The sequence below is a fragment of the Heterocephalus glaber genome, unplaced genomic scaffold, assembly GCF_053883595.1.
Source record: "Heterocephalus glaber isolate CG9 unplaced genomic scaffold, H.glaber_assembly_v1.0 deba00001481, whole genome shotgun sequence".
Lineage (NCBI taxonomy): Eukaryota > Metazoa > Chordata > Mammalia > Rodentia > Bathyergidae > Heterocephalus > Heterocephalus glaber.
The window spans coordinates 32,034,493-32,047,757 of NW_028258317.1; the positions used below are offsets into that span (position 1 = coordinate 32,034,493).

The 13,265-nt window shown below is 38.8% G+C and overlaps 1 protein-coding gene across 4 annotated transcripts in view; it reads left to right on the plus strand.

The window, feature by feature from the left end:
* Mllt3 (MLLT3 super elongation complex subunit) overlaps window positions 1-13,265 on the plus strand; it is a 334,605-nt gene that overhangs the window by 217,336 nt on the left and 104,004 nt on the right. The window lies entirely within an intron of this gene.

Here is a 13,265-nt window from a genome sequence, read left to right on the forward strand (position 1 = left end):
TCTACTAGTCAGAAAATATTTGATATCCCCCACCCCCACCTCCCCGGGCAGGGCAGCGGTCCTCCTGCCTCAGCCTCCTGAGTGCTAGCATTATAGGTGTGCACCACCCCACCCAACTTGACCATTTCTGAAGGATGAACACCACTTACTATGAAGTTATCTCTTCCTTACTTTTCTTTTTTTTCTCTGATTATAGTCCTCTTCAGTTATCAGTAATCAATATTCTCCTTACTTTGGTGTGTCAGTATTTTTAGACAATGATCGAGAAAAAATGTCTGGCTAATATTTGCTGAGATTTTTAGAATATTCTTCTTTCTGTCCCATGAGGTTGCCTACTCATATCCCCAGTTTAGCTTCTGGCAAGGGTGGGAGGCCTTTCTCTGGCCTGGGTTTGGATTGTTCCAGGTAGAAAGCCAGCCGCAGTGGCGCTGGTGCCAAGCTGTAGACCATCTCTTCATCGAGCTTGTCTCACACTTGGCAGAGGTCAGGTTTAGGAGCAGAGTAGGTCGAGAATCCTGGAGCGTGGACAGTTTGTTCCAGTTGTCAGTAAGGGTTTAACAGTCACAGTCTGTGAGATGGAGATGACAGCCCCATGGGTTTGTTGCAATATCTTGAGTATTTATTTTTCCTTGTTTGCTCCCTTTCCTCTCCTTTTAATTTGAAACTTATTCTTAAGGCAGATATTACTTGAAACTTTTTTGTATGTTTGACTTTTGTTTCAGATCACCCTAAAATGCTACTAAAGTGTGACTTAATCTATCAAAATTGTCAAGTTTAGCAACTTTGTCTTTCTGTATTCTGACATGTTGTGATTCTCTTAGAACAAAGGTCTTCAAATAGTAGATGTGAGTCACTATTGAGGTATGAAATAAATTTAACATGTCATCACCAGCATTTAAAAAATCAGAATACACTGTAATTAGTATGAGTAAGTAATGGCTTTTGAAATATTTCTTTCAATGTATGTACATGCTTCTTACAGTGGGCAAAAGGTTGAAACACACCTCTTTTTGGAATGTTTGCTCATTTGTAAGAGACCAAATGACATTCGTAAAGCAAATGCTCTTTCCACATGCAACTATCACAGATGGTCTTCTTCCTTGGCTAATTCTGTTTATTCTCCTCCTATTTATCTCTTGGCCCTTCTCTTTTATATATGATTTATAAAGTATGGATTTGTTTAATAAAATTCTTACTCCACGTAGTATGTTTACCCAAAACAATACCATAAAAACTCTTCCAGAACAAAGAGTTAGAATTGTACATAATTCCTTACAGTAGGTAGTAAATTTTCAATATGATATATGACATATTAGAGACACAAATCAGTAATTATAACAATTTTTTTTTTGGTACCAGGGATCGAACTTGGGACCTTGCACTTGCAAGGCAGGCAGCAGAAACACTGAGCTAAATCCCCGGCCCATCAGAAATTTTTACAGTGTGCTCTGCATAATGTGAAAAGAAAGTATCTAAAGACTTTTGGGTACAAAACCCAACAACCATATTTTCCTTACTAGTCTTCTAGTAATAAATGCTTTATTGTTGCTGTTGGTTTAATTATTTAAATGTAAGTTTGTAAATGTGGCCCTGTGTGAACCATGTGTCCAAGAGGCCTTGCTGTGACCAAGGGGATGAGAGAGGGCTGACTTTCTGTTGTCTGGAAAGAGCGCCTCTGTGTAGCCTATCTCCCACCTGTGGTCCCACCTGTGGACAAGATGAAGGACAGGGAGCAGCTGTGATGGACAGTGTGAGGCTGTTGACCCACCCTTGGCCAGGAACTGATGCGGCAGCATAGGGCAGGCCCACAGTGGGAGCCCCCTGTTCTGGGGTAAGTAAGCATACTGGCCTCCAGTGGGTGATTAAATGAACAGATTTCTCTTAAGTCCTTAACAGCAGCCCTGTTTGAATATGAGTAATATCTCTGTAACAGTTGAGATGGAACAAAAGCAACAACAAAAAGGTACAAAAAAATCAGAAGACCTTAAGAATTAGGAATGCTGAGGAAACTGATTGTGTTCACTTGGTATGTTAATAAAGAAAACATATTGTCTCAGTACAGGTTGATTAAAAAGAAAAATATATAACTTTTTATTTTTAAAAGAACATTTTAAGGAATCTTTTCCGAATCAAGTTAGATTGAGGTTTATATAAAAGTAAAACTCAGTACTAATAAGATGGACGAGGGAGCTTAGCTTTTTTGTTCCTATGATTCTTTTTTGGTTCAGGTTTTTATATACTTTGTGTAGGAAAAAGGAGAAAGGCGTTGTATTCTGCCTGTGTTTAGGCCTCACGCACTTGATGTTAGGTGGTAGAATGAAGTGAGTCTGAAGGCTGTGTCAGCCAGGCTGTGTTTCCAATCCCAGTGCCACTAGTGATCTTGGGCAAGCTCTTTAACCTTCTCTGCTTCCTAGTTCCGTGTTTTGTAATGTGGAGATTATAGTAGGACTGTACTCTGTAGAATTATGGTGCAAATTAGTAGATCAATCTCAGTAATGTAGTTAACACACTAACCACACACTAATCAAAAAAGTGTTAGTATTGCTGTGTGTGGCTTAGCTTCTGGGAAGCTTTGTAGCATGTAGTTATGAAAGAGATTCTAAGATCATCAAAAACATTGTAGAACTCAAGTTGTCTTTTTTCAGGTGTGAGGGTTCTAAGTGGAGGGAAAGTACTTGAAATATGTCATTTTGCTCTGAATTTTGTCATAAACAAGTTTAATATGCACATGTTAAGTGGTCACAGGGAAAATATAGGAGAGAGTCTTAGTTTTAAACCCAAGGTAAGACAAATTTCCCCAGAATCTTTTAGTTTTTTAATTGAATGAGATGGAAAAAAACACATTGCATTGGAATAGGCATTTGGTAGTATTCTTTCTTTAATTAGTGTTATTGTTAAGTCATTCTCAGAAATGGTTTATTTTTGTGTTAATTTTAATATAATTGAAGGAATAACTTTTAAATATTTGTGATTTTTGAAATATCTCATCTTACAAAGGCAATCTGATATTGTCACATGAATGTTCATCAATAATTTTCCTATGGAAGAATTTGAGTGGGGAAGACAATAGGGTAGGGTGGTAGAAGGAGTGTTTTAAAGTGGGTGAACATCTAGCAAATACAGAAAGCATCAGAAGGGAATGTTTTTGTTAAGAATATTTTACATTGAGGAACCTCAATAATTCCCCTTAGAGTGTTTTTGTATTTAGGACTTCATCTTTTGGAAGGCACAATGCTCCACAGTACTTAGGGTTTGTGAAAGAGTGACTTTCCTTACTAATGACTTATACTAGCAGTTGGAAAGAGTGAGGTTCTGAGTATGTTGGTATCAAATAAAAGTTTATAATTTTATTTTTATTTGTTTATACTTAATTGATAATGTAAAATAACCTAAATAGCTTTTATTCCTTCTGTAATTCCTCAGGTGTTTCTGTTTTTTCATATAACTCCACTTCTAAAGGTGAATCTATGGAATTGATTTTCTTTTGTATTATGAGGAAGTTTTATATTCATAATAGAAAAGGAAAGAACAAAACAGTTAAATTTTTGAAATAACCATTTATGTTTGGGTTCAGTCATGATAATAATTTCTGTTTGACCACCTTTGATTCTTTCACTTTGCATTGTAGACATTTAATCATTTATCAGTGAAAATGTTCCAAGTTTTAAGTAACTTTTCTTTTTTTTTTTTATTAAATTCTTTTATTGGTACATTGTAGGTATACAACACAATTACATTTCTCATTGGGAATTGTACCTTTACATAATGCATCTTGGTTCTTGTTTTTTCCCCGTTCCTAGCCCTCCCTTCACCCATTCCACCCTTCCCTATTTACAAAGTCTTTATTTCCATTTTTTCCATTTCTCATCATTTTTCCTTTCCCTTCTTTCCTTTGCCCTGCCCCTCCCACTACCCCTACCCCTTTGGACCTTTTCTTCCTATTTTACATTATCGATTATTCATTCTAATCATTGGTACATTTTAGGTATACAGTATAATGACATTCATCATTGGAAATTTGTACCTTTACATAGTCTCTCTTGGTTCTTATTTTTCACCCTTGCCCAGCCCTCCCTTCAACCCCTCCAGCCCTCCCTATTTACAAAGATTTTGTTCCTGTTTGTCCATTTTCTCATATTAATCCCATTCCCTTCTATCCTTTCCCCTAGCCCTCCCACTTCCTTCCCCTTTGTCCCTTTTCTTCCTATTTCACATTACCTATTTTACATTGAGTCCTTATTTACACTTTCAGTTTCTCACACCAGAGAAACTATTCGGTATTTATTCATGTGTATCCTATTCATTTCACTTAAGAGTATTGCCTCAATGTGCATCCACTTAGCTATAAATGTCTCTAATTTCTCATTTTTTATGGCTGAGTAGTACTCCATTTTATAAAAAAACCACATTTTCTTGATCCAGTCTCCAGTTGATGGGCATTTGGGCTGTTTCCAAGTTTTAGCTATTACAAACTGCGCTGCTATGAACATGGGCGCACATATATCACTGTGGTATGATTCTTTTAATTCTTTGGGGAAGATCCCCAGCAGTGGAATAGCAGGGTCAAATGGGACTTCCAGTCCTAGTTCTTTGAGGTATCTCCATACTGATTTCCAAAGTGCTTGCATCAGTCTACACTCTCACCTGCAGTGGAGCAGTGTTCCTCTTTCCCCACAGCCCTGCCAGCATTTGTTATTGGTTGATTTCATGATAGCAGCCATTCTTTCTGGAGTGAAGTGGAAGAACATTTTTTCATGTATTTATTTGCTATTTCTACTTCTTTGTGTGAGAAATGTCTGTTCATTTCAGATGCCCATTTTTGGATTGGGTCTTTAAATTTGGGAGGTCTGATCTTTTAAAGTTCTTTCTAGATTCGAGATAGTAGACCTTTGTCTGAGGAAGAGCAGGTGAAGATTTTTTCCCACATTGTGGGTTGTCTCTTCACACTGCTGGTGGTTTCTCTTGCTGTGCAGAAGCCTTTTAATAAGAAGAGATCCCACTTATTGATTGTTTGTGCTAGTTCCCGGGCAACTGAGGTTTTGTTCATAAAATCTTTTCCTACACCGATGTCTTCAAGGCTTCTACCTAACCTCTGTTCCAACTGGTTCAGAGTTTCTATTTTAATATTTAGATCTTTAATCCATTTTGATTTTAGTTTAGTGCATGGTGAGAGATATAGGTCTAGTTTTAATCTTTGGCAAGTTGAAGCTCAATTTTTCCAGCACCATTTATTAAAGAGGCTATCTTTCCTCCAGTGAGGGTGTTTGGCTCCTTTATCAAAGATGAGATGGCTGAGTGTGTCTGGCGTTGTATCTGCATCTTCTAATCTGTTCCAGTGGTCCTCAGGTCTGTTTCTTTGCCAGTACCATGGTGTTTTTATCACAGTAGCTTTGTAGTATAGTTGCAGGTTGGGGATTGTGATACCCCCTGCCATGTCTCTGTTACCTAGAATTGCTTTTGCTATTCTGGGTCTCTTCTTGTTCCAAATGAAGTTTTGGATTTTTTTCTCGAGGTCTATGAAGTATGCTGCTGGGATCTCAATTGGAATTGCATTAAATCTATATAGCAGTTTTGGAAGTATGGCCATTTTCACTCTATTAATCCTTCCTCCCCAGGAGCAGGGGATGTCTGTCCATTTTCTGATATCATCTTCAATCTCTCTTTTCAGAGTGCCATAGTTTTCAGAGAAGAGGTCTTTGATTTCTTTCTTTAGGTTGATTCCTAGGTATTTCAGTGTTTTGGATGCTATTGTGAAAGGAATTATTTGCGCTATTTCTCTCTCAGTGAGTCTGTCATTGGTGTAGAGGAAAGCTATTGATTTTTGTGTGTTGACCTTGTAACCAGCTACTTGACTGAATTTGGTTATTAAGTCTAGAAGACTTTTGGTGGAGTTCTTGGGGTCTTCTGTATGGAGTATCATGCCATCTGCAAATAATGACAATTTGACTTTTTCATTACCTATCTTTATTCCTTTTATTTCTTTCTCTTGTCTAATTGCAGTGGCTAATGTTTCCAGAAGTATATTGAACAAGAGTGGTGATAGTGGACATCCTTGTCTTGTTCCTGATAGTAACTTTTCTTATAAATGGGCAAGTTACATGTGGTTGAAAGTTACATACTTCAGCCTGCAGGGTGAGAAGTGAGATTTCACTATATCCTGTGATGATTTTGGCCTGCCAAAGTGTTTTCTCAGATAAGAATCTTCTTGAGGAAGAAAAATAAAAAACTGAAATCTGATCATATTATAGCATGTTCCCCAAGGGTGGATCGTGGTTCAGATATGGGATAAATACTTCAAACCATCTTAGCAGAAGTTTCTTTTGAAGAGATAAAAAAAGAAGGAAGGGAAACTTCCCTTCCTGCACTGAGCCTCATTCCCTCCGCCCCACCCTCTTCTCTGGCCTAGCAGTAAATGACCTGCGGGTACAGCACTGGTCTTGGGTTTTATGTGACAGGGCTGCTGCAGTTAGAGAAGGTCTTTATTGTGTTTTCAGAGTGGCTTTTTAATGACTTGTATTTCAGCACATGCAAGCGCTGTGAAGTGTGAGTGGGTGAGTGGCCTAAAGAGGCCTTTCATTAAGGGCTGCTGGCTCTCCAGGGGCTCTCTCAGGCCCCTGTTTTCTGTGTTTTATTACTGGAGCTAAAAATACCCGAAAGGGTTTCGGTTCTTCCTCTGGTAGACAGGGCTCAGTGTGGATCATTAATGAAACAGTGGGAAGAGAGTTGACTTCACGGCCTTGTGGAGATACTTAACCTGTCCCTGCTTTCTGGTGCTATTTTGTTTTCTGTTTGGATACCATCAGGGTGAAGAGGACACCGTTAGCCAGACAGCTATTCATTTGTTCATTCATATTTGTAACTTATTCCAGAAAAGGATTAGAAGCAGCAGTTAAAAGGAAGATTCTTGTTAAATAACAGGGCCCTGTTTTCTGTTCTTTGGTACATCTAAGTCCAGTGTGATATTTTAGCGTTTAAAGTAAATAATCCCTCAGGACACCTTGAGTAGCAGAGGTTTGTGAAAAAATGAAGGGGCTGCATAATTGCAGAGTTGGTCGTCATCAACAATTGCCAGAACTCAGCGTTTTCACTCATGTGTATTGAGGATGTATATTTTCCAATAAATTCAGGAGCCTTCAGGAGTACTGAATTGCTTATTCAGAGCGTTACTGCATTGTTTATGTGATTTTCCCATTCATCATCTTCAGTCACAGATCCGTCTACTAGATCCAGATATGTCAACATGTCTGTGCAAGACTAGCTTTTCTGTGCCACAGAGATGCCTTATAGCTGCAGTTAGACTTTCCTTGAATGTTACTACGTGCCGGTAACCCTACCAAGCACTTGACATATTCATTTAACCCTCAAAGGAATTCTGTGAAACAGATAGTATCTCTGTTTTATAGATGAGAAAATCGAGGGTCTGAGGCTAACGAACTTCGCAAAGGTTGCCATGTTTAGAAATGGTGGAGCCAGGGTTTGAACTCACCTGGTAGGGAGCATCTTTAAGAGGGGATTGGGAGGAAAAGGAAATCTTATTTTCCCAAGGACTCATTAACATTGCAGCAGTGTGCTTCATGAAGTTGGTATCATTGCCATGGAAGCTTTCAGTGTTCTTGTCCCTCATAGGAATCATATTTCATTGGCATGTGGGTTTGGGCTTTACCAACAGTCTTCAGGAGGTGACAACTGGACCTTATAGGTGGGTTTGGTATGTTCACCCTGAATGAAGAAAGAGCTGTGAGAGACCCAAGAACCTTTAACTTTTCAGATATGTACTCATTAAAGCAGACCCTCATGGTTCCGGGTTGCACTGTTACGTTGTCAAGAGCATTTCCTGGCTCCCAGAGTTTCCCCCACTTGGTTTTGCACAGGAATTTATATTTAACAGAGCTGAGCTGCAATATCAAGCTTTCCCAGAAGGTGCCACCAAGAAACAAATGGGGTCCTCTAGTTTGGAGGCTCCTCCTTTTTGTTATCTTCTGATTGCATTTTGTAAATTCATTTTATAACCTTACTACATTATTCAAAATGTAGGCTGTGCTTCCTTTGAATTAGGAGGCAAGATGATAAAGGGTATCCATACAATTACTTAACCAAGTCCGAGAAATCATTCCCAATGGGAACAGTTTATTACTGTAAAATTTGAAAGCAGTATCAAGATCCACAAAGGAAAATTACCCTCTTCTCTAGGTCACTGTAGGTGACTATACAGTGAGTTGTTTCCAGGTAAAATCAAAGATCCTTCTGTAGTCACGAGAAAGTAGAAAAGCATATACCTAATGTTCAGAGACAAAGTTTTGCCTTTGAATTCCATGTTCAGAATCTGTAACACAGAAAAGGAAATTTCTAGTTGGATGTGGTGGTATATGCTAGTAATCCTAGCAGTTGGGAGGCTGAGGCAGGAGGATCACCATGAGTTCAAGGCCAGCCTGAACTACATGGTGAGACCGCGTCTCAAAAAAAAAGGAAATTTCTTTGTTGGTTATGTGAAGAAAATGTAGGCACGGGGTGCTCAGACATTACTTGACTAACACTAAGTTGGTTACTACACAGCCCCTAATCTGAGACCTCAGTGGTTAAAATCATAGTGCTGTGTTTTAGAAATTAAATTGCTGACATTTACCTTGTTACATGGCTCTTCTGTTTTTTAAGTATGACAAGCCATTGTGTCACTTTGAGTTATGAGAAACATTTTCCTCTAAATGTGTTTAATGTAATATTCTTTCATTACTTTAATGATGTTTAGTAACAGCTAAAATACGATTGTGGTAGGTACTTCCCGTTTGCAAGCACCATACATATTAGGTGTTGCATATAATACAAAATTAGACTTTAAGTTGGGCTTTGAAGGAAAGAAAGCATGAATTAGTAAAGATAAGGGTGATGGATGGGAGAAGGCATTCTTGGTTAGAGGAACAACTTGAAAAAAGTTAATAGCAAATGGGGACAGTGTTATTTTGCCTACACTGGGGGGTGGGTGAAGATCTTACAAGTGATTCCCTGAAGGTAATTGATTCCCTGAAGTTTATTGGAAACGAAGGGAGCCTTCCTGAACTCTGCTCCCTGCTTAGGCACATGCTGGGTGCTTTTACGGTGTATCCTGTTATTAGCCCATACAGCGGATGACATTGCTCTTGTGCTCTTGCAGATATGAAAGTGGTAAAGCCATAATTTGAATCCAGGTCTGCCTAATGCCAGAACTCAGGCTTTTTGTACTGTATCTCTGATTAAATCTTGTTGACAGAAATCCCATGAAATTAAAACCACTGTAATATTTACTAAACCTTTTTATTTGTACCTGTTTGCAGTACATAATGATTAAATTCACCATGGGCAGTTGGTACATGTACATAACACATCTTATTCTCTTTGCTTCCCCTTCAGTCCCCTCCCTCCTTTCTGCCTCCATCCCTTGGATCCCTTCCCATTTCCAGAAGAGCTACCTTCCCATTTTCTATTATTTTGCTCTTTAAATTATTTATACTTTGAGTTTCTCGTATAAGAGAAATTGTGGTATTTAAGCTTCTGTAGCTGATTTACTTAACATTATGTCTTAAGATGCATTCATTTTCTTACATGTGACTCAAATTTAGCCTTCTTTGGGCAGAGTAGTACTCCATTGTATGTAAATACCAGGTTTTCATTATCCATTCATTTGTTTAGGGACGTATGGGTCACTTGCAAATTTTAGCTATGATGAGTTCTGCTGCTATAAACATGGGTATGCATATATCGCTGTGATAATAATATCTGTAACTCCTTCTGGAAGACACCTAGAAGGGGAATAGCTAGCTGGGTTAAATGGGATTTCTATTTCAAGCTTTTTGAGGAACTCCATATTGATTTCCATGGTGGTGGTTCTAGTTCACATTCCTAGATGTAGAAGGGTTCCTCCCTCTACCCCCACATCCTCACCAGCATTTGTTATTGCTTTCATTTCTTGATGACAGCCATTCTTTTTGGAGTAAGATGGAGTCTCAGTGTTGTTTTATTTTTTATTTCTCTGATAGCCAGAGATGTTGAACATTTTTTTCATATATTTATCTTAATAAACCTTTTTGAGAAGAAAATGTTATTAGTGTTAAGTTTCCCATGACCTGGCTTCTCTGACCCTGTGGTAGTAGTGTCACCATCCAATGAAAAGGGAAGAATAAAGAAACTAATAAGTATAAATAAATGAATGAATGGAATAGAACAGAGCTGTAGCATATGAGTACTTGGCTGTGAAAAAATGTATGCAAGGAGACTCAGCATGATTTCTGAAGTGCTAATTGAATCTTGTTTCATGAACCTCAGTATCATTTTCTAAGCAGCTGAATTGCAGAATTGAAAAGCAGTGGTATCTGGGACTGTCCAAAGGAACTTGCTCCCCATTGCGCTATTTTACTAGGTTGTTTCATGTACTGTTTCTGTGAGGGCCTCCATTTGCTCGGTTGTATTACTTGAAGGTTGTACTCCTGAAAGTTCTGAAGGAGGAAGGTGGGACTCCTTGTCCTAAAATACAGCCACATCTACCTAATAAGTTATCTTATCTTTATAGGTTTAGAAGGAGTAGTCCAGAAAGTGTGGCCCAGGGCCGGGGATTTAGCTCAGTGGTTCAGCCTGCCTTGCAAGCCTGAGGTCCTGAGTTTGATCCCAGTACCAAAAAAACCCCAAACAAACAAGGTGTGGCCCAAGGCACACACTTGTAGTCAAGATTAGACTGGTTTAGGTTATTAGTGGTAAACTATAGACTGTGGATTTTAGTGATAGTACCTGCCTCCTGAGATTATTATAGCTTATACATGTTATCTATCATTCAGGTGTGAAATTAAGCAAAAATATTGATTATAGCATGAACAAAAGCCATTCTGTTTGATAATTTTATGGATTGTATATTTTGACGACCTGACATTGTTGGATGTTCTTACAAAGATTGAGAGACAAAGATACACTCTAGGAAATTATTGATTTCATGATCAATAGCTATAGCGTATGTTTAAAAATTCCTGCACATATTTCTAAAATGTCACTTCCCATTTGGCCTAACTCTAGATTTTATTGGGAATCAAAGCAGAATACTTCAGAAAGTATTCCAATTTTAAATGTTTAGAATCTGACAAATTCCAAGCAAGGTGCTCTGATGAATTTTCAGTAAGTATAAAATACTCACTATATTGTCGAGTTTCCTCCTCATGATTTTCCAGTGTTATTTTACTTAAATGTGAATCTCAAACTTGTTGCTGATCTTGTGATGGATTATTTTAAAGTACTAGATTATCTCATAATCTTAGGAATCAAGCAGGGGTAGCTTACTAAGCCCTCCTTCACTGACCAGCAGCTTTCAATAAATCCCTTTCCCCCTTTAAAGATAAGTCATACATAGTTCTTTGTTTTGTGTAATGAAACCAAGGAGTCTCAGAGTTTGTCCCAAAATACAAAGGTTTGGAGCAGGAGGTGGCTGGTCTCCGGCCTCATCAGCCTGTGCAGTTGATGGCTTCATGGTCTCTTGTCTGCCTTTTGAAACTCTGCAAAGATTAGTAAGCATTCATTCTTTCTCAAAGTCAGGCCACAAGTAGAAACCATACACATTGTTTTTTATACAGCATTTATTTACTTTATGAGTTAGAATCACGGAGTTTTCAAGCAGAGAGATACTTCAGTCATTTTTGGTTAAAAGAGTTGAGTTTTGCCGAGGAGAACTTGAGGCCAAGTGTGATAATTTGCCCAAGATAACAGAAAAAAAATACTCTAGGACATGGCCCTAGTTGGCATAGAGTCACTGTTTTCTCTGCAACAGTTTGTAGTCCTTCTCACATCCCTGACTTGCTTTCCCAGGCTCTCCTCCTATGAACATTTTAAAGTGGTTCCTCATGACCTCTCTTGGACCAAGTCCCCGCACACTTGTTTATCAGAGGTGTGGTGAGTGTTACCCCTAGCCCTGCATCTTAGCACATCCTCCTTTCTTGAATGACCACACTCTGTGTTTCATATCTTCAGCAGAATCCCACCTGGAATGCTTCCCATCATGTTTAAGGGAAGGTCGGATGTAAGTCAAATGGGATATGACAGAGGTTATTTGACGAAAATTTTAATGGTCTTTGTATCTTGGTAATCCTTGATTGTCTCTGGGAAACCAGGATAATCACAGCTTGATATATATTAAAGGGAACACTCACTGGGCAGAATTGAAAAGGACACACTTAGGTATCTCACAGGTTAAAATTTTTTTAAATATGAAAGAGCTTCATTGTAAACCAAGCTTTCACTTGGACAAGCTGTTGTTCCCAAAGGAGGATCCCCAACTGCTCGTCTCTAACCTGCCAATTTCTTAAGTGAAAAGTGCCCTGGGTTGTTCCTCTTTGCGCATGTAATAAGGCATCCTGTACACCTGACAGCCACCTCTCTTGTACCCCTCCTTCTTTCCAGTTAACTCACATGCTCTAGGATCACATCCTTTGCCTGGTCCTTCCCTGATAGATATCTCTAAAGCTCTCTTAGGTCCTTCCCTGATAGGTATCGGTAAAGCTCTCTTATTCTTCATCCCATTGTGATCCAGCTTTTGCTCTTGAAACCAGTCTTAAACTGCCACTGGAAAGGATCACCAGTGCCTTCCAGATTTGAATATAAAAACCATCCTCTCAGAGTTAGTTTGACCTTTCTGGCACTTTGGGCAGCTTTTCTGCTCTTTTCCTCCCTTCTCTGATGCTCTCTGATCTCTCTGTCTGCCCTCTATGAGTCTCTGCCAGTCTTTTGTGCCACCCTTAAGTTTGCCATTCCCATTCTTCTTTTCTGTTACGTAGTCATTCCCTGAACAGTCACTGATTGCCAACATAGTTTGTCTCATCTTCTCTACCCCCCAGCTATTCATAGAAGCTGCCGGCTGAATAACTGACTATCAAGTACCTGAAACACACATGACAGGCCCAGTACATTCTAGACTCCAGTGTCTATGGTAGATACTGTTAATTGTCTATTCAGTATCAACTATTCCCTTCTTACTAATACCAGTTTTGTTGGGACAATGATGTCCCTAAAATTTTTTTCTTCTCAGTCTTCCATGCAGATAGATAACAGTCATATGACTAAATCTGACTGCTGCTGTGTTGTTGGGCACCAGGGGTGAGGGGATGTTGTGGTACAGAGAACAAGACAGGGACAGAGCTTACCTTTCAGTGACAGGAAGTAGTATAATTTTAAGCAGTGATCGGTGCTATGAAAATTATTTTCCTCATATCATTTCAGTTGGTGATGATGGAAGTTATTAGGTGAAAATTGCAGCGAAG